The following is an 18319-nucleotide window of genomic DNA, read 5'->3' on the forward strand; positions in this document are numbered from 1 at the left end:
GCCACAGAAGGCAGTGCAGGCCAATTCACTGGATGTTTTCAAGAGAGAGTTACATTTAGTTCTTGGGGCTAACGACATCAAGGGATATGGGGAAAAAACAGGAAAGAGGTACTGATTTTAGATGAATAGCCATGATCATATTGAATGGCAGTGCTGGCTCGAAGGGCAGATGGCCTATTCCTGCAACTATTTTCTATGTTTCTATGCTTGAGTACATGGCAATAAAACTTGATCACTTGATTTTGAAGCATTCATGCATGGTGGAGGTATAATGTAGTCATGGAGTCATACATTGTGAAACCAGGCCCTTCGGTGCAACTTGCCCAAACCCGCCAACATGTCCCAGCTACGCCACCTGCTTTTGGTCCATACCTCCAAACCTGTCCTAACCATGTATCAGTCTAACTTTTTCTTAAATGTTGGGATGGCTCCTGCCTCAACTACCTCCTCTGGCAGCTTGTTCCATACACCCATCACCCTTTGTGTGGATAAAGTTACCCCTTAAAAAGTTACCTCTTAAAAATACTTCATACAAAAAACATTGAAATCATACTTCTACAGTGCACTAAAACATGATTTTAATACATCAAATTTCAAAAAGTTCCTACCCTGGGAGGGGGGACACCCTTCTTCCACACCCTCTCCCCACTCGGTTGCTCCACTCCCTCACCGGGTACCCCCAAGGCCAGTGATCAGTGATCGCACAGCCTCCCTCCTTTCAAAAACGCTACAATCCTATTTAAAGCATATATATTGCATTCAAGTGTAAGTTAAAAGACTCGCTACAGTATGCACCATATTGCACAATTTCAAGCTGAAAAATGCAAATGTTCCGTACCAATGGGAAGGGGACACTCTCCTTCCCCTCCCCCCCCCCCGGTCGCTATACTCCCTCGGGCTTGGTCTCTCACAATTTCTCACTCCCAACTCTCACCCAATGTTGGCAGCTCTGTAAATAAATGTAGTGGTGAGTTTCTTCAAAATGCATATACACTCCTGATTCGCAAATATGAAGGCTAATCTGAAGAATGGGACTAAAGGATTTACCCTTAATGTGGTAAACAAATTTAGCGTGAGCCAGCTCATTGCAAACTTTAGCCACGATGTACCCATTTTATGCCCAGCACGGGGGCTCCGTGACATCGAATGCATTGATCTCTCTTGAAAATCACAGTAAAATGCTTGTCGACAGTTTTACAGCAGGCAGCAGTCCCATGATACAGGAGCCTGTTGAGCCCTGCCAAGTAGAAAATAGCTGCTCCGACCTGCATTTCATTGCAAATTTAAGAGTAAATTAACACGATAGAAACTAAGTGCTGAAGTGCTGCTTTAATTACAGATTTATTATAAAAAGCATAAGATTAAACGCTATCACTAATGACAGGAAAGCTCAGCTATCATCATTTTTTGTCCAAATGAGGCCCCAGTGCACTTAATGCATTTTTTAAATCAAAGTTTTCTTATTGCACATCCCTCGAGAGCTATTTTACAATTCTGCAAGATCAAATTAATTAAGTAGCAATTGTGTAATCCTCCTTGAAAGGCATCTGTTTTTAAAGCTCATCTCCGTTCCTTTATTTCTGCTGGCACATTACCATGTAGCAACAAGTCATGAGTATTTATTATATATATATCTATCCGCAAAACCTCTCAAATATTCTATCTGTACCTTGCTTATCAGAAAACAGTATTTCATTTCGAATGAAATATTGACAACATGATTGAGTGTGATTGATTTTATTTAAAGTTTAACTTACATATTTCTATGATCAATTCCATGGGTTGTAGAAATGAAAGGTTGCTGCAGAGATGCTGCATATTGAGTGTGTCCATGTTATTTTAAGGACCCTTTTTGAAGTCTTGCTACGTTATTTCCTATTTCTCTGTTAATTCAGGGCGGGGGTGTGGGGGGGGGGGGGGGGAGGGAGAGAGGGGAATGGGGGTTATTTGATTTTTTCTTAAAAACACATCCTGAAACTATTTTTAAATATTACTTTCATTTCCATAAAATGTGCTTTTAGGAATCTGTGCCACAAATTCTAACAGGCAAAACTCGTATTATACGAGAGATTTGTGCAGAATCGGCTAAGTCATTACTTGGATGTCTGATTTGTGTGGATGAAGGAATATATTGGCCATAATGTTACATTTCATTAAAATAAGCAGGTTTCTGGCATTAGCCAAAGTGTTCATTGGCAGCACACCTCAGTGCAGATGAGAGAGTGGGGGAGTGGGGCCTTGAGTGATCAGATGCAGAGGAGAATAATATAGTATGTCCCTTCCCCCTCTCCATGAAGACATCAGCCATAGAGCCCAGTAGTGTATTTAGATTTCCAAAAGGCTTTTGACGAGGTGCCACATAAAAGGCTGGTGTACAAGGAAAGAGTTAAATGTATTGGTGGGTGTATGTTCGCACAAACTGAAGACTGGTTATCATATAGAAAATAGAGAGTCAGAGAAAATGAGGCTTTTTCCGGCTGGAAGGTTGAAAGTAGTGGAGTGTACCAGGGATTACTTCTAAGTTGTCATTTTTGTACTATTTATATTAATGACCAGGAGGATAGCACAGATATGAAGTATCCATATGGGCCAGGCTGCATCTCTGGAGAAAAAGGATGGGTGACATTTCGGGTTGGAACCTTTCTTCATACTGGAGAATAGGTTCCAACCCGAAACATCACACATCCTTTTTCTCCAGAGATGCTGCCTGACCTGCTGAGTTACTTAACAGGGAAAGTACTTAATTGGAAACAAGGAACTGTAGATGCTGGTTTATAAGAAAAAGACACAAAGTGCTGGACTATCTCAGAGGATCAGATAAAGTATAATCTATCCATTGGAGACATTTGGGGAGAATGTAGTAGAGATAAGGAAGTCCTCCAAAGTTGGCAAGTTCAGTCAATAACCGTTAAATTAAACTAAATTCCGCCACATGTTGTCAAGCTGGGATCAGTTTGGGTTTCATAATTTTAAATAATTGAATTAATGGAAATAAAAATCAGGTAGGATGTATAATTGGCAGCAAAACCAGTACACATGATTTACACCAATTCCCCTCTCAAAGAGAAAGAAAGACTATTTTAATATTTCCGTCCCCTAACAAATCTTTCCTGAGGCACCAAACACACATTTCCTTTCATAAACCTGTGCACTGTGTATCATTAGTTGAAGCTATGTTCCTTATTTCAGAATTACTTCAAATTAGATCCCAGAGTGGCACTTGTGATAGATGATAACATGCCCGCTGGTTGTGGAGACCAGCCGTACTCCAGAGACTTCAATTAAAAGCAGAGGAAATCCTACATTGTCAAAGATTATGACTCCTGAATACCACATAAAACATAGCACGGCACTTGGCAGTAACAGGACCTGCAGCCTACTAGGTCCACTCCATACATGATGCCAAGTTAAACTAATCTCCTCTGCCAGCAAGTGAGCCATACCTTTCCATTCTTCCACAACTTTAAACTAAACTTAAACTAAATAATTTTGAAACTGAGGAGGTATCCCAAGTGTTCAGATCAATATGCATCACTCTATCTTTACAAATGATTTGGACATTATCACATTGCTGCTTGTGAGAGCTAGCTGTGCATAGATTCAACGGTTCAATGGCATCTATTCTTTTTCTCCAGAGATGCTGCCTGGACCTGCCTCGTTACTCCAGCATGTTGTGTCTATCTTCCTTTTTTTGCACACAGTTCAGTACATTTCTTACTATACATAGGCACAATTATACTTAAATAGAAGAGTAGTAATACAAGATTAATAGATTACTAAGACAGTATACAAGTCGGCACGTTTCAGGGCCAAATGTAGTCTTAACTTGGTCATAGAGACTAGAATAGACTAATCTATTCTACAGACTAGTCTATTCTAGACTACTCTATAAGTAGATGATATAGATACTCCACTTTACTATAGCATTTCGTACATTACATTTCCGCTAATGCTTTAAAAGTACTTTATTGGGTGTAATGACTTTGGAACTTCCTCAAGAAATGAAAGGTGTTACATAATTGCAAACCATCTTTTCTATGTTCCCATCCAAATATTCCTGAGTATATAATGAGCTATAATAAAATCTTACACAAGTTCTTTGAAAATCTTTTCACTTTAATAATCTGGAGTTCAAATGTTTATTGGATATGAATAATAATGCTTGAATTAATTATACATTTTAATAATCTCTTTCACCGCAGTAGCATTCTTTGCATTAAACAGCACTTCGATCTGATGGATATCTTTGCTATCTAGAGTAATTGTGGGAGCTTTGTAATTCTCACCCTGACTAAATTGACCAGACAAATGCTTCTGGTTTCACCTTATGGGCACAAGTGTGGATCTCCATATGTTCTATTTCTTTGATTTCAAACATTACAGCTACTTGCCAAGGATTTCTTTGACATTTTTGTCTCCTTTGATTTGCTTACAGAGCTTTGGAGCGAGGCATTTCTGCGAATTCATTTACAACCATCCGAATGGCTGTAAAAGATGCCTTGCCTCTGTTGTAAGCACAGCATGAGTGTTTTCCACCATTTATTCACAATTGACTCTGAAACATATAACTTAGTCATTTATTTCATTTCTGTACGCAAACCAGCTACCCCCTTTCCTTCATTACAGCAGTTACTATGCTGCAAATGTGTTACAGTGAATAACTTAATGATGTTTTGAGTTCCTAGAAGGTACTATCTATATAATTAAAAGTCTCATCTTGACCACTTCCTATCTGCATTGTATATTGATTTTAGAAAAAAATGCTACCCTGTATCGCTGTGATTTTTTCTCACAGTCCTCCTCCGCTGAACCAGCCCTGAGGATTTTCCCATCGATGAAAAAAATATAAAAATGTGTGGAGTGTTTAAAAAGCCTTGAGATCAGCTGATTGGTCCTCTCGCCTGTCAATCACCACAAAGAAGGTAATGGCCTTTCTGGGGGGGGGGGGGGGGGTCAGGGGCAGGACTATAAAACCCTGGGTGCCTGGACATGAGTCAGTCACTCTGTAAGATCGTGAGGGAGATGCCACGACTGTCATTCTAAGCTGTGAATCAACTGAACTGTGAGTCTGCAATGTACTTGCAATAAATGATTTGTTAGCCCTTAATGACAATGCCATGAGTTGTTTGGCCTGCTGCCCTGCCTGTGTTTGAAATTGCAATGCGACTCTCGTCAGCAGCGGCCTCTGCAGTCCGTCTGTTTTTTTATTATTTTCAGTTTCGTTTAAATGTAGTTTTAAATTATTTTTTGTCGGGGTATGTGTGTGGGAAACACTAAATTCTTTCCCCTGCACGGGAACCTTTTTCTTTGTCGGGTCTCCATTGTCGTTGGGGCTGCTACGTGGAGCGGCCTCCAGCAGGAATGACCTGGGTCTCCAGTCGCGGAGCTGCGGTCGACTCACCTTCACGGAGCTGGCCGAGTCCGGAGCGGGTGGAGCTGTGGTGGAGCGCTGCTGTGGCCCGACCCCCGGAGTTTCAGAAGCTCCTACCGCAGGTCTGTGGACTGAAATACCGGGAGCCCGCGGGTCCCTGGTTGGAGACCGCTTTTTGGGGCTTCCGCAACGGCGACTTCTCCCGCCCGAGTTGCGGGGTTGAAGATTGCCTGGAGCGGGGCCTTACATCCCTGCCCCGCACGGCTTCGAATTGCCGCGGGACTTTGTGAGCGCCCGCCGGGGGCTCCAACACCAAGACCCGGTGCTTGGCCTTGCATCACCCGGCGTGGCTTTAATGGCTGCGGCACATTTAACATCGCCCGCTGGGGGCTTTGACTCTGTCTTTGACTCTGACATGGGGGGGAGAGGGGAGTGCAGGGGAGAGATATGTTTTTTTTTGCCTTCATTCACAGCGAGGAGAAGATGCGCTGTGAAGGATGTTTGTGTAAATTGTGTTGTGTCTTGGGTCTTTTTCGTTTTGTATGTATGACTGCAGAAACGACATTTCGTTTGGACCTCAACGGGGTCCAAACGACAAATAAATTGTATTGTATGGTGTTGTATTGTATTGTAAATGAAATGAAATAACAATGCCATGAGTTGTTTGGCCTGCTGCCCTGCCTGTGCTTGAAACTGCAATGCTTTATTAGGTCCGACTGTGTTTGGAAGGAATAAATGCTTTATTTAGTCCGACTATGTTTGGAAGAAATAAATACTTTATTAGGTCCGACTGTGTTTAGTCCAAAAGTCCCGCTCATTTCGTGACTTCCGCATAGTGGACAGGTCGCGCTGATTGCGTAATTTCCGGTGAGTGCAGAGGTTGTGCTGATTGCGGAAGTGCCGCTGACTGCGGAAACCCCACAGTGGAGAGGCCGCACTCAGCCTGTGAGTAGATTCAAGAAAGAGTACTGTCATATATATGGTGTGTGAGTCAGTGTGAGTCAGTGTGAGTCAGTGTGTGGGAGTGTGAGTGTGTGTGAGTGTGTGTGAGTGTGTGTGTGAGTGTGTGTGTGTGTCTGTGTATGAGTGTGTGTGTGTGTGAGTGTGTGTGTGTGTGTGTGTGTGTGTGTGTGTGTGTGTGTGTGTGTGTGTGTGTGTGTGTGTGTGTGTGTGTGTGTGTGTGTGTGTGTGTGTGTGTGTGTGTGTGTGTGTGTGCATATTGGAATTGGTGAAGAGGTGGAATATTGCATTGGGGGACCAGCCCTCCTGTGTGAAGCTTACTTAGTCTAGTATAAATATAAATCTCACCTTTCTGTTTGCATTCCTATCCTATTAAATTAACATGCTTAAAAATATTAACGTCAAGTTAAGATTTTGGAGTTCTTAAGGGCCTGTCCCAGTTTCACGACCTAATTCACGACCTTTTTTACTCGTGGGCATTTTTCATCAGGCGAGAAAAACGCCCCGATCTACTTGATGCCAAGAGTACCTACGACTAGCATCACGACCTACCTACGACCTACCTACGACCTCCTACGACCCCATGACGACCATGCTGCGAGTATGAGTCAAGGGCAAATTCGGTAGAGGTCGTGAATTAGGTCATGAAAGTGGGACAGGCCCTTTAGTGAATCTTCAAAATAATAATAAATTAACATTGCGTGCAGATCGAACCTAAAGCATTTCATATTAATGACCTTTCGTCATGATCTTTCAGGTTTTTTTTAATGTATAATGGTAACATTCCTCAGTTTCAAGTGTATTGGAAATAGATAAAAATATTGCAAAGCTAGACACAAAATGCTGGAGTAATGCAGCAGGCCAGGCAACATCTCTGGAGAAAATTAACAGGTGACATTTCAGGCTGGGGCCCTTCTTCATACTGTCTGAAAAAGGGTCCCAACCCAAAAGGTCACCTATCCATTTTCTCTAGAGATGCTGCCTGACCCGCTGAGTTACTCCAGTATTTTGTGTCTATCTTCGGTATAAACAAGCATCTGCAATTCGTTTTTATTACATACAAATATTGTACTTTAATCTCACTGCGAATTTACCTTTCACACTATTCTGAACCCACAGATTAGTGCTTTTAAATATATCTGTCGGGACTAATTCAAATTTATTTCTGTTAAAAAAGTAACTCTTTATATATGAGTAGCCGACGTTTCGGCACGAGACCCTTCTTCAGACTTATGTCGGTGGGGGGGAGGGCGGGAAAAAGAAAGGAAGAGGCAGAGACAGTAGGCTTGTGGGGGAGCTGGGAAGGGGAGGGGAAGGAGGGAATTGCGAACTGAGCGGAGGTGTTGGACAAAGCGATCGACAAGCCTGCGCTTGGTCTCACCGATGTAGTGAAGTTGACACCTGGAACAAGCGATGCAGCGGATGAGGTTGCAGGAGGTGCAGATGAACCTCTGCCTTTCCTGGAAAGACAGGAGCTATAGGCACGCGCATGGACCCCAGCTATGCCTGCCTCTTCTCCTAATTCCTCCGTCTGTGCCACATCTGCACCCAGGATGAGGTGTTCCACACCAGGTTCCCCTCTGCCATTGTAGATGAGGCTCTCACCAGGGTCTCCTCTATATCCCGCAGCTCTGCTCTCACTCTCCATCCAGCTACTCGTACCAAGGACAGAGTCCCCCTTGTCCTCACCCTCCACCCTACCAGCCGTCGCATACAACATATAATCCTCTGACATTTTCGCCACCTCCAACGGGATCCCACCACTGGCCACATCTTCCCATCTCCTCCCCTTTCTTGCTTTCTGCAGAGACTGTTTTCTCTGTAACTCACTGGTCAATTTGTACCTTCCCACCCAAACCACCCCCTCCCCCGGGTACTTTCCCTTGCAACCGCAGGAAATGCTACACTTGTCGCTTTAACTTCCCCCCTTCCCTCCAAGGACCCAAACAGTCTTTACAGGTGAGGCAGAGGTTCACCTGCACCTGCTCCAACCTCATCTACTGCATCCGCTGTTCCAGGTGTCAACTTCTCTACATCGGTGAGACCAAGTGCAGGCTTGGCGATCGCTTCGCCCAACACCTCCGCTCAGTTCGCAATAACCAACCTGATCTCCCGGTGGCTCAGCATTTCAACTCTCCCTCCCATTCCGAATCTGACCTTTCTGTCCTGGGACCCCTCCATTGCCAGAGTGAGGCCCAGCGCAAATTGGAGGAGCAGCACCTCATATTTCGCTTGGGCAGTTTACACCCCAGCGGTATGAACATTGACCTCCAATTTCAGGTAGTCCTTGCTTTCTCACTCCTTCCCCTCGCCTTGCCAGCTCTACCACAAACCTACTGTCTCCTCCTCTTCCTTTCTTTTTTCCTCCCCCCCACCCCCCCAACATCAGTCTGAAGAAGGGTCTTGACCCGAAACATCGCCTATTCCTTCTCCCCATTGATGCTGCCTCACTCGCTGAGTTTCTCCAGCATTTTTGTCTACCTTTGATTTTGCCAGCATCTGCAGTTCTTTCTTAAACAATTTATATATGATCGTAATAAAGGAGAATAAAACATATTATACATTCTCCATCACAAAGCCCTAAGTAATTGTGTTGACAGCTCGAATAATGTGTTCCATAAGTGTAAATACATTGGATGTGAGTCAGTACCGATCCTTCAGAAATATCAAATTCCAGTAGCGCTTCCCTGCAACGGGATGTACAGAGTGAGCATTCTCCTTATATAGGAGCAGTGTTGCCTCGATAAATACAAGTTTCTAACACAAGGAGATTATTATCCTTAAAAATAACTAATCTAAAGATTTAACCATTCTTTTGCCATATTATGAGTGTGTGAGACTATAACTTTCTGTGTTATATTCAAGAGCTTGAAACCTCCATTTATTGAATGTAGTGGGTACTTGGGGAAGGATAAATTTGGAAAAGCTGCCTCAGGTTGGACGGTAGGAGCACTGTCCAAACGTGCAGTGGCTTCACTAAAGCAGATCCTCAAATCCTTTGCTGGATGATTAGTGGAGACATTTTACATTGATCTCACCAATTAATTTAAAATGTTCATACAATCCTCTGAGAATGTAGATTACTCTTAGTCTGGTGTTGGAGAGGCATAGGTTTCTGCATTGTATCTTCCTGTTGGATTGCTTTATGTCGACCTTTCTTGGGTTTTCTTAGTGCAATGGATTTGCCATATCTGATGCTACTTTGTCCTGTTTTTTACTCAGTTCTTCAGTTAAAGACCAGGAGCTGGATGTAATGTTTCCTTCCTGCTGCAGAACTCTTCATTGCATCTCTACCCAGTGTAGATCTTTAAGATTTGTATCTTCAAAGTTTTCTTTGTGCAGTAAAAAAGAAGAGGAGAAGGGGAAAGAGGAGGAGAAGAAGAAGAAGTAGGAGAAGTAGAAAGAGGAGGAGAGGAGAAAGGACGAGGAGTAGGAAGTGGAGGAGGATGATAATAACAATAATAATAAAAACAATAATAATACTATAATAACAACAATAATAATGATAATAATAATAATAATACTAATAATATTAATAATATTTCTGGCACCTAGAGCCAGTTGATGGTGTTGAGGAGGGGAAAGGTTAGAGATAGTGGGAACCAGATAAGAGCAGATGTAACCAGGTAGGGGTGGGTGATATCCAGTGATATCCATGTACAAAGGAAGGGGGATGCTGAGGAGGGTGGAAAAAAAGAACAAATGGAGAGAGACCCATAATGAATTGGGAATGAAAAGGAAACATCAAAGTTTCATAACTAAAATGTGGCAAACTTTCTAATGGTCTTGAATTCTCAAATTTGCAATGAATGTTAATTTTGAATGTATTTTTGTACAGATGCAACAAAGAAAATGTTTATGTTCTATTGCATTTGTACTTGCATTTCCTCCTAACATTTGAGCGAGAGTGTCAAGAGTCAAGAGAGTTTCTTGTCATGTCTCCAAGATAGGACAATAAAATTCGTGCTTGCTGCAGCACAACAGGATATTGTAATCATAAATACAGATCAGATCAGTGTGTCCATATACCATCTATATTACTAAAAGTCTGATCTTGACCACTTCCTGTTGTTCTGTATATATAGATTTTAGAAAAAAACGCTGCCACTTACGGCTGTGATATTTGGCCATCTTACTCATAGTCCCCCTCCGCTGCACAGGACAAGAGGATTTTTCCCATCCATTAAAAATAAAAGACTTATTAGTGTTTAAAAAATGTTGAGATTCTCTTTGCTGAAGGGCATGCCCCTTCCGGAGAGACTATAAAACCCGAAAGTGTTGAGTGCCTCAGTCAGTCTCTGCAAGATGGGGGAGCGAGAGGGTCACTTCTCTCAGTCTGAGCTGTGAATTACACTGAACACGTCTACTAAACTGTGACTAGTTTTACTGACCTGTCAGTGCCCATAATGTGTTTTGAAAATATAGTTTGGAAATGCTAAAGCTGTGTTGCCTTTGGTTTGGAAATGCTAAAGCTGTGTTGCCTTTGGGTTGGAAATGCTAAAGTTGCCTTGCCTAATTAAAGTTGCCTTGCCTAATTAAAGTTCTCTATCCTGTAAATCACACCATGAAGGCCACGCCCACTCTGGTGGGAGGGGGGAAGGGACTATAAAAGCCAGAAGTGTGGGCGTGGCTCAGTCTCTGCAAGATGGAGGAGGGAGTGGTCATGGCTTGCTGTCTTTAGTGGCCTTGCACCCTGCTTGAAGTGGCAAGAAACTGCACTTGAATATTGACCTTGCACACTGCTTGAAATGGAATTTCAAGGAATAGCTGTGTCAACTACCACCCCACCAGCCGTGAGTGAGTGAGCTGCCAGCACAACAGGCTTGAGTGACTGAGCCGCAAGCCTAAGAATCCATTCGGCCCACAATGTCCATAGCAGCCCTCTGGAAACCAGTCCCTTCAGCCCACAACACCCATACTAGCACTCCAGAGAGACAACCCCCCCCCGCTGGCCACCAATATTGGAATTGGTGGAGGTGGAATATTGCGTTGGGGACCAGCCCTCCAGTGTGATGCTGGGACCCAACGGGTCCCATTTAGTCTAGTAGAATATATATATACACACATCAATAAACAGATAAAGTGCAATAGGCTGTTATAGTTCAGAGTTTGTTTGAAGTTGTGTTTAATAGTCTGATGGCTGTGGGGAAGAAGCTGTTCCTGAACCTGGATTTTGCAGATTTCAGGCTCCTGTATACCTGATGGCAGCAGAGAGATGAGTGTGTGGCCAGGATGGTGTGGGTCCTTGATGAGGCTGGCAGCCTTTTTGAGGCAGCGACTATGATAGATCCCCTCTCTTTCATATGTAAAACACAAAGAGCTGGGGTAACTCAGCGGGTCAAGCAGCATCTCTGGAGGAGCTGCAGATGCTAGAATCTTGCGTAGAACACAATGAGGTGGTGTAACTCAGTGGGTCAGGCAGAATCTCTGTATTCCGGCATTTGCAATGCTTTGTGGCTCCCTTCCATATGTGATGTTTTTGGGATGTCTTATAGCTGGGTGAACCTTTAGCACTGTGAAGGTTGCTGGATTACTGCAGCTTTAGAAACATTAAGCCCCAGAAAGCAGCTGGCTTGGAATGTACGAAATGGGCTGTAACTTTGATAGATATCCACAGTTTCATTTGCTTTGCTTTGTAAAAGGGGAGAAGGCTACACATCTCAGCAGAGTCTTTCCTTGAGATAGTTTTTTCTTAAAGTCTAAAGTCTAAAGGTGCCAGTACACAAGATTAGGGGTAGGGTGTTGACATGGATAGAAAATTGGTTGGCAGACCGGAAGCAAAGAGTAGGAGTGAACGGGTCCTTTTCAGATTGGCAGGCAGTGGCGAGTGGAGTGCCGCAAGACTCGGTGTTGGGGCCGCAACTGTTTACCATATATATTAATGATTTGGAAGAGGGAAAGAAGGAGCAACACTAGCAAGTTTGTGGATGACACAAAGCTGGGTGGCAGTGTGAACTGTGAAGAGGATGTTAGGAGGTTGTAGGGTGACCTGGACAGGTTGAGTGAGTGGGCAGATGCGTGGCAGATGCAGTATAATATAGATAAATGTGAGGTTATCCACTTTGGCGCAAAAACAAGGGGGCAGATTATTATCTCAATGGGGTTAGGTTAGGTAAGGGTGAGGTACAGCGGGACCTGGGTGTTCTTGTACACCGGTCACTGAAAGTTGGCTTACAGGTACAGCAGGCAGTGAAGAAAACTAATGGAATGTTGGCCTTCATAACAAGAGGATTTCAATATAGGTTCTTCTGGAATTGTATAGGGCTCTGGTGAGACCACATCTGGAGTATTTTGTACAGATTTGGTCTCCTAATTTAAGGAAGGACATCCTTGTGATTGAGGCAGTGCAGCGTAGATTCAGGAGATTGATCCCTGGGATGGCGGGACTGTCATATGAGGAAAGATTGAAAAGACTAGGCTTGTATTCACTGGAGTTTAGAAGGATGAGGGGGTATCTTATAGAAACATATAAAATAGTAAGATTAAACGAGAACTTACCAGTTTGAAGTTTGATCTGTATTTTATGAGGAGTTACGATGAGGGATTACGTGAAGAACCCGCTTACAACGCATGCGTGTCATTCTTCAAAGCAGCGGTGTGAGGTCACAGGAACCTATAATGATCTAACATAGTAAGATTATCAAAGATATACCAGTTTGTGATATGATCATAAGAGGGTGGGAGCGGAGGGCACGTAATCCCTCATCGTAACTCCTCATAAAATACAGATCAAACTTCAAACTGGTAAGTTCTCGTTTAATCTTACTATTTTACTTCGGAGTCACGTGAGTGACTTCGTGAAGATTTCAAAGCTCTGTGACCTCATGCCGTGGAACGAGTCCATGCTTCACAACTGCCTTGGGTATTGGGAGAGAGCATAATTAGTAAGTTTAAAACACACTTATACAAAAAGTTGTGTGGTATAACGAAAAATATATAAATTGTTTACATGGAGAATCATAGCCCTGTGACCTTTCGGGCAAATTATATTGTTGAACGTAAAATGGTTTCTGAATACAATGATGGCTCCAAAAAAATAACTGGTTTATTATAAAACCTTTGGAAAAACCTTTTGGATGACCATCCTGCCATACTGAGGATTTGGTCTGTGGGTACCTCTAGAATTTTTGCTGCGGATGTTGCTGCAGCCCTGGTGGAATGAGAGTTAAAAAACATTAGTGTCTATCCCTGCCAACTCTAGGACATATTTGAGCCACCTTGATATAGTTTGGGTCGTGACCCTTTCATGCGGTTTCTTGTAAGAGATAAAACAACGCCATTCTCTGACCTCGAATGCTCTTAGTATATTCTATGTATTGTTGGATGTGTCTTGCTATACACAGTCGTTCGTCATATGGGTATACCATAAATTCAAACACTTGACCCGATGAACCTGGTCTGTTTTCTTTTATTAAATCCTGTATGACAAACACCAGTTTCTCGGGTGAGATGATCAGGGAGTCCAGGCTCAGTTTGCTTAATGGCTGGACTCGTTGTGCGGTAAATAACACCATGAGCATAACCATCTTCATGGTCCTTTACTGGTGACAATGCTGTTATGGGCTACCAGCTCGTCAGCATGTGTAGAACAACACCCACTTCCCAGATTTCGGAGTACCTGGTTTTCTTACCAGGGGGTGCGTTCCCACCATGTGCCGCTCCCTTCCTTGTGATAGGTAATTGGAGAGTGCACTTCTGGCACTATTGATGGCACTGTAGCTCCATCGATTATCATAATGGAGGCTTGTTAAAATTCCAATACGGCCAGAATGTTCTTGGCCTTTTGGTCGAGGTTGTTGTCCAAGCAGTATATGCCCCATTTCTTGATGTGTCCAAGGTACTGCTTCCGTGTTGACAGTCTTAGTGCAGATGAGATGAGATTCATCGTCCTGTCTGACAGCCCCATGCCGTGTAGTGGGTCTTTTAGACTCTACAAATCAATAAATCCATAGTCTTATGGCATGGATGACTGCCCCAGTCACTAGATGAATTAATAAATTTGGCTATGTTCATGAGGGAACATGGTTCTAACACCATCCCCTGTATGACCGAATACCATGATTTAGTAGGCCAGTCGGGTACTCTGAGAATTGCAGATGCCGAGTCTAGTTGAATTTTCCCTAGAACCCCATTGATGGGGCAGAACGGGGGAAATACATCACCCTATGGCTTTGTTTACATAACAATGCCAAGCTGGTATTAGAATTTTAGTAAATAATATTGGGGCTGATGTTTGCCCCTCTTTTAAGTCAATGCCTGCCATATAGAAAAACCCCAGCTGACACCAAGTCTTTATCAGTAATAAGAGTATCCATCTTAAAATGAATATCTTGAACAAATGTGTTTAGGGCTGAAAAATCAATGATAATCCTGCAACCCCACTCTATTTTATTTTTAATAAATATGTTTGATACAAATTCTAATGTTCCATGAAAAGTATGCTCAATCACACCTTTTGTGTACAATTTTTGTAGCACCATGTGGGTTTTTAGATTGTTTGGTTTATGTAAGTACAAAATGCCATTCTGGTGTATGTTGTACTGGGGTTATTGGGATGAGTAAATCCTATCAGATAACCCTGAATACTGCTGAGATTATATGAATCTGTAGTGATTATATACCATACATAACTGTAGTGTTGCAACCTCCCCTCCCCCACCATCGTAGGTCCCTTTTTAACAGAAGAAACCACACCCAACTACCTCCATGGTTACCGGTGGTTGTGTTATTGCCTTGGTTTTTTGAAAAGGAGGTTCTGGTTTGATATCTCTTGTTCTGGTTGTGTGTGAGGTTGAGGCTTCCGCATCTTCCAGGGTGGCCGCCCTGGCCATACCCTAAAAAAGGATCCTGCGGGTTATATTGATTTCTGGCACTGCCACTGGTATGAGCCACATTTTTTATGGCCTTGCCTGTGGCTGGTATCGTGCTCCAAAATAGGCCCTTGCGCTGGCCTTGATGAGCCCCAGTGTCTTGGCTTCGTCCACACACGGTTCTTTGTTTGCAAATGGTAGCATTTTTGGGGTCCCAGTGCTGGCTGAATGGCAGCCTTCCACATGTAGTTCAGGTCATATTGCATATTACTAAACAGAGCTAGTGCGTCTTGATGGTCTTTGATTACCTATGTTTAGTCCAGGGTGCGGGTGTATGCTATGATGCCTTCCGTCAATCCCTTTAAGGTTCTCTGGATCTTGAGGTCCTGGTTCCTGATGTTCGTCCCCATATGCTGCCAAATGCATTGGTTTACGCTGGGCACCTGTAATGCCTCACCGTTGCCAGGTGGCAGATGTCTGGCCAGTCTCTGTAAATATTTCTTGTTGGCGTTTGTGGCCAGACATATAGTAATACTATTGCCATCCTGGATCCAAGTCTACCCATGTTTGACTTGGTTAAAGTAATCAGCCACCATGTCCAGCAGAGTCCCTGCTGTGTTAGGATCATGGGATGCTGTATTACCAGGCTCTGGCCCATCAGGGTCCTGCCTACTCTTTTTTTATAGAGTTAGAGATCTCTAGGGTCCCGCACGGGGTACCCATGTGGGCTTAACTGCTGCCCACTTGTCTTTTGTTCTGCGGACCCCTTTTGCAGGTCAGCCCAGAACTGACCCACAGTGCTCCCCTCTGATGGGGTAGAAGCATTGTGCAGCCCTCAAAGAGGTACTGCTGTGGGTTTATCACGTTGGAGGAAGGCTCCATACACCACTTCTTCCTCCTCCAGCGCTCTCGGGCGCTGGTCGCCGGCGGTTATGCAAAGTCGGACCCTTCTGAGTCCACTACCTTGTTTGATTTGTGTCTAGCCTTACCGCTCGGCCGCATGGCTCTGGCCGGTGCAGGCCCGACATTGGGCACAGCTGATCCCACTATGGTTGATTCAAGTGCCGCTGGCTGCTGCTGGCTGCCCGCTGCTCCACGGTCCTCCTTCTCCAGCTTTGTCCTTCCTTCCATGGAGTGGATATGGCCGGTGTGGAGGACATCTGGCACAGCTGATTCCACCTAGTCCATTTCATTAACCCGGCTCCAACGCTCTCAGCGCTCCTGGCTGCTCGTTTATCTCAGACCGCTGGGACCGACCCCGGTACTCACAGTACTGGTCCCTCGCGGTCGTTTCAGCCGGTCAACCCCACTCTAATGCCCTCAGTTCTGGGGACTCCTGCTTATATGGTCCTTAGATAAGGGACGTATCAGATTTAAAACTGATAATAAACAGCTACTATAGTTGATCTTAGCCAAAAGGCCAAGAAGCGATCACTCTAACTAAAACACCCCGCTGGGACCGACCCCGGTACTCACATTACTGGTCCCTCAGGTGGATTGCAGCCAGTCAACTGCACTGCAATGTCCTTTGCCTCGGCGCTGGCCGTTAGCGCTGCTTCAAGCCAGACTCGCTTCCAAAGCGAGACTGGCATACTGCCCCAGAAATGAATTTGCCCCCTGTTGCGGGAGCGAAGTCGGGCACAGGTGTTTTCCCCTCCGGGAGTCGAAGTGCCTTTGCTGCTCCTGCCGTTGTCGGCTGCCGCTGCCGCTGCTGGCTGCCGTTGCTGTTCTCCTGCCGGCTGCCTGCACTCCGCGGTCTTTCTGCAGCTTACATGGACCCGGTCCATGTCTGCACCTAAAGGGTAAGTGGAAGGAAACGCAGAGTCTCTTACCTGCTGTTCCCGACTTTTAATTTTTTCCCCTGGTGAACGTCGTTCCCTCCGTGTCGGGTTCGAGCCGCTCGGACCGACCCCGGTGTTTACGGGGCTGGTCCTTCTGTTCCTAGGGACCCCCTAATTTTAAAAAGTGCCAGAGCCCTAATACAACCCACTGTTTTGTGGGTTGTTGGCTCTGTTTTTCCCTCCACCCCGTATGGGGTGAAGTTGGCACTCGCTCCCGTTATGGGAGACAGTGGTGCCGACTTCCGTTGCTGGCTGTCTGCTGCTGTAGAAACGGCAGCTCGTCAGCCTTCCTGGAAAGAATAAGAAAAGGTAAGGAATTTTCTTACCTGTTCCACAGCCCCAGGCCCATGTAGCGTCGGTCTTTGGGGCTGTGTCGGCTCCGGAGTGCTCCCTTGTCGGTATTTTCTTCCCAGAGCTGAAGTCGCACGAACTCCCGCTAAGGGGGACTGTCGTGCCACCGGCCGTTGCTGGCTGCCTGCTGTCCTTGTCGGCGCTTGCAGACTTCTCCCCCGCCAGCTTCCAACAGCCTTCTGTAGAAAAAAGGTAAGTAAAGATCGATGTTCACTTACCTTACTGTTGCAGGTTTGAAAACCCCGCCGTTTGGGAGGAACGTCCTTCCTCCCGACAATGACGAGTTGCAATGCATTAGCGTAATGACACGCATGCGTTGTAAGCGGGTTCTTCACGAAGTCACTCACGTGACTCCGAAGTAAAATTATAAAAGGACTGGACAAGCTAGATGCAGGAAAAATGTTCCCAATGTTGGGCGAGTCCAGAACCAGGGGCCACAGTCTTAGAATAAAGGCGAGGTCATTTAAGACTGAGGTGAGAAAAAACTTTTCACCCAGAGAGTTGTGAATTTATGGAATTCCCTGCCACAGAGGGCAGTGGAGGCCAAATCACTGGATGGATTTAAGAGAGAGTTAGATAGAGCTCTAGGGGCTAGTGGAGTCAAGGAATATGGGGAGACGGTAGGCACGGGTTATTGATAGGGGACGATCAGCCATGATCACAATGAATGGCGGTGGTGGCTCGAAGGGCCGAATGGCCTCCTCCTGCACCTATTTTCGATGTTTCTATGTTTCTTTTAATAAACATATTTCTGGACTTCCGGTGGCGCCATGGAGCACTAAGGCACAGCAGTGCGCTCCTCTCCTGCAAAAATCGCAAAAAGGCTGTTTTAAAGTCAGTACCGATTTTTTTAAAAAAACTCACCGGAGCTGCTTGGCGTCGCGTACAGGTGACATCATCATAAAGTGATGCGAAAATCGGGAGTTTAATGGTAAAAATCGGGAGTTTTAAATGAGCAGAGAAAAAAGCTCACGGGCACCTAAGAA

The 18319-nt window shown here is 44.6% G+C and overlaps 1 pseudogene; it reads right to left on the reverse strand.

The window, feature by feature from the left end:
• Positions 1-16469: 16469 nt before the first annotated feature.
• Positions 16470-16573, reverse strand: LOC129698473 (U2 spliceosomal RNA; annotated as a pseudogene).
• Positions 16574-18319: the final 1746 nt, after the last annotated feature.

Source organism: Leucoraja erinacea, chromosome 6 (assembly GCF_028641065.1).
Source record: "Leucoraja erinacea ecotype New England chromosome 6, Leri_hhj_1, whole genome shotgun sequence".
In the NCBI taxonomy this organism is placed as follows: Eukaryota; Metazoa; Chordata; class Chondrichthyes; order Rajiformes; family Rajidae; genus Leucoraja; species Leucoraja erinaceus.